Here is a 4,032-nt window from a genome sequence, read left to right as displayed (position 1 = left end):
CAGCCCAGCGAGCAAAGAAATCCCTCATTCAAGCTGTGCAACAACGCATTGTGAGCTGCACCGTTCTGGTTGGTCTGGAAAGTAAACTGCCGCCTACGGTGTTGAAACAATAAGATCTACGCACGCAAAGTTACCAGCACTTCAATTAAAAACAAGGTCATATATTTCTTTCCTTTTTCCCTTCCTCTTCTTTCCCTTTTCCTCCATGCAGGAATGATTATCCGCCGCCACTCTGGTTTGTTTTTCTTTTGTTATTGTTGTTGGATAAATATATAATGAACACGCTGTTCCTATCTCCGCCGTTCTCAAGTGGTGTGAGAACGAAAGTGAAGTCGTTTTTGTTTTTTCTTCTTCGCATGTCGTCATTGTCTAAACCGTTTATTTTCGACCTTCGCCTTTAAACCTTGACAACACAAGCAGAAAGCTAAGTGAACTACTTGAATTTTTAGGCGGCAAAATTAGAAGACGCGGGCCAGAGGAAAGGGCGAGGAGTCTTTTGAGATACGCTAGGATTTCTTTTTGTAAAAGAATTTGCTTCACTTGCTCCTCTTACGTTACAGTTTTCCGCTTAGGTAACGAAGAAAACGTGTACAGGACAAATGCCTAAATTTCGAAAGCTGTAAAGAAGATGGAAAGGATGATGCTGTGAATTAATGGAGCATGGAATCATCCTTTATATGCAGTTCAGTTTTTTTCCTTGCTAGCAGGTAATTACACATAAATTGAACAATTAAGAAATCCGCCATATAATGTTAAGTTCATATTAACGTAGTTAAAATATGAAGTTATCATAGTTAACGGCTTCACTATTTCACTGATTTAGCGACACTGCAACTTCCATCAGCATGACGCCGACTTGGTATGTAGTGCTAATGATCAATATGTATGTCAACTGCTTAATATCTAACGTTAGCTTCCAATTACCGATGCAGAACAGCTAGTCAGCACCATGGTCCACAGCAAAGCGAGCCCCTCGGGGACAAACAAAACGTTCTGGGCGAGACGTTCTTTGCTCTAATATCTAGCAGTGTAACAGGGCTACAGGAATTCTTGTAGTACTCATGGTAAGGGCGGTAAAAGGCGCTTGCTGGCATCAACTACAGAGCGATCAGAACATTCGTGCAGTAAACACCTTTTCATTGTCAGCAGAGGTAGCAGCCTCATGGGCACTGTTACCGCATTATTACCTGGCTACATTGATCAAGTTGACTGTCATGCTCTTGGTATAGTTTATGCTCCGCTCTTCAACTCTGACACATGTGACAAAAAGCTAGTCGTCATCGTCGAATACTCGAGCGACGACTTTCTGAAACACCTCGCCACACGACGTAAGGTTTTGTCTTTGTTTTTGTACTCGTAAGTTAACAACCTGATTACAATGGTTCGTTCACGCTTTTAATTATTCTGAAACATTTTAAGGATTCACTTCTACCAAAGGAAGTGAAAAGTTTGGCAAGCTATCTTCTGATACACTGCATACTGCACTCTGTGTTCATAGGGCCACCGTGTTTGTTCATTTGCAGTGTTAGCAGCTTAATCTCATGCACCCAAGTGAAGCGATGCTTAAGAGCGTGGCAACCATGTGTGAGCGGCGGAGCCGCGTATTCTACGTCAGAAGTTATGTAAAAAAATGCTCCAAAGTATGCTCGGGCAATAGAGCAGATGGCAAGAAAAACACTAGAACAATATGAATCGTGTTCCTGAATTTGACATGGTATTCACAAGCGTACTGTAGCTGCTATGCGATTCATCTTTTCGTCTGAAACTGACTAAAATTACGTATGCAGTATGCATGCATTTAGAGAAGAACTTGACGAGACCTCGTGTTGCTCTATTCTTCTAGCCCGATTTCTGAGTGTTGCTCAAATTTCAATGAGCCTTTACCAGCATCTGCACCACAAGATATTAATAACTGCGCTTTAGTATGCGGAAATTGCATCATCCCCTACAATAAGAAGATCCAAAACGAGAGAGAGAGAGAGAGAGAGAGAGAGATTGGGGCAGGTTACTTACTTTATGAGAGGAGTCTCATCCGACTGTTACGAGAGTTTCTAAATCTCGAACTGTCGAAGATATATGCAGGTGTCAAGAAATATTCCCGCAATTTAAATGGTGCGACCCTGAATTTTGTTGAGCTGATGCTTGCTAACTGTGGTATATTATTTCGGTGCCTACTTCATATTATTTTATATCGAACCTTTCAAATTTATTATTTTCAGTCAGCAGAAGCACCGCTGTTAAGTATTTTTATCCAAAGGACACAAAACACTACTCAGACAACGAGTTCTCCTCTTGCGTGTTCGCTCTTTTCAAATTGGCCTTAAGAGAGTATTGCTCTTTCTTTTATACTACAAGCGCTAAAACTTAATACTAGCCTCATTAGTGCATATTCCCACAATACTCTTTGAGTCTCTAGCTGAATATGCTTAGTGTCTATAAAGAAACTTAAACTGAGCAAACCATTCACATTGGGCATTGAAATAATAAGGGAAGCTTGATCAAGAATTGCATTCAGCTCTTAGTCAAATGGCTGAGTTTTCCTTTTCAGACATGGGACAGAAGTTACAGTCATATAAAAATGAGTGCCCTATAAAGGGAAAATTGTTTCGAGTTATGAAAGTAAACCTTCATTGAAAGAGGCATTGATTGGTATATTAAAAAAAGTTCACATAAAACCTCGTGTGTAATTTTTCGCATGATTTATTTACAGATTTGAAGGACGCTGACATATCTGTTAGCCATGTGAAGTTCATCGATCCTTGTCCCCAGCATCGCACCCTTTCGTTGCAAGATGCACGTGAATATTGCGGAAGCCATGGTCTTTCCTTGTTACGTAGGCCTTGACGTAAAAGTTGATGAAAAGGCATAATATTAAAAACGTCTGCGCGTTTCCAATGAGGATCAAGTGCCTTGGAAATCCGCAGTCTACAAACAATGGTATCGACATATGCGCCATGGACATCAAGAACTGGACAATCTGGAGCCTGGTTAAATACTTCTTCCACCAGAGATACTTTCTCACGGCCGGTCCCATGGTGGCAAGAAGGTAGTAGGTATACATGATAATGTGCACAAACACGTTGAGGCTCAGACCAAATGCTGGTTGCCCTTCGGGCGCGTACAACGCCCAGAACCAAATGTTGACAGTGACGATGGTGTGGTGAATGACGTGCAGGTGAGTGATGTGGGTGAACTTTTTGCGAAGCACGAAGAAGACCGTGTCCAAGTGATCAGCGTAGCGCGCTGCGATGAAGAACCAACCGTATTTATAGTAGCGCGCCATCTCTTCATCCACGTAGCCTGTGATACCCTGGCACCAAAAGTTGTAACGCCCTCCAGGCAGGTACGTCAGTTTGAGCAACAAATACAGAAACCAAGCAGAAACGATGACCATGAAGGCGTTGTGGAAACGGATTAGGTTGATGATCCGGAACGGTTCCTTTTTCGCCATCCATCGGGGGCCAGCGACCTTGACGAAGTACAGATATGCGGCGAGTAATGGAAACACGAAGAGAGGGTTCAACACGAGCGGGTAGTTTTTAGTCCGAGGATCTCCTTTTTCGTACACCTCCCAGAGAAATTTGGCTGGTGTGAGGAGAAGTTCTTTCATGGCAGCGGTCTAAAAAAAAAAAAAGAAAAAGAAAACACCAGATAAAATGTTAAGGTCGCCGTATATCCTATGAGAGGTACTTGTTTTAAATCAAGGATTCATTCATGAAAAAGTCACCATGGTAAGGACAAAAGAGGAATGCATTCAAAATACGAAGAAACTAGCGACTGTGACGTCGAACCGGGGTGTTTTGTTTTTGCCTCATGTCAAGCTCGATTCAAGTAGGAAAGGCTTTCAGGCCCGATTTAGAACATTATCAGGAGAACGTAGATGGACCCTCAGACTCAACATGAAGGAAAACGTGCCTCCGATCACGCGGAGAACGATGTACGAATGATAAGCAGAAGACGAAAAGACGAAGACTTTATCGACGTAAAGGCTCAAGAATGCAAGGCAAGCTTCCCCACTACCTTAAACCATTC

General features: G+C 42.3%; 1 pseudogene; it reads right to left on the bottom strand.

Moving 5' to 3' along the window:
- Positions 1-2,749: 2,749 nt before the first annotated feature.
- Positions 2,750-3,610, bottom strand: LOC146190697 (very long chain fatty acid elongase AAEL008004 pseudogene; annotated as a pseudogene).
- Positions 3,611-4,032: the final 422 nt, after the last annotated feature.

This window comes from Amblyomma maculatum, chromosome 4 (assembly GCF_055883805.1).
Source record: "Amblyomma maculatum isolate TAMU_Amacu chromosome 4, ASM5588380v1, whole genome shotgun sequence".
NCBI lineage: Eukaryota > Metazoa > Arthropoda > Arachnida > Ixodida > Ixodidae > Amblyomma > Amblyomma maculatum.
The sequence above is the reverse complement of the archived record's forward strand: the minus strand, read 5'-3'. Positions and strand labels throughout refer to the sequence as shown.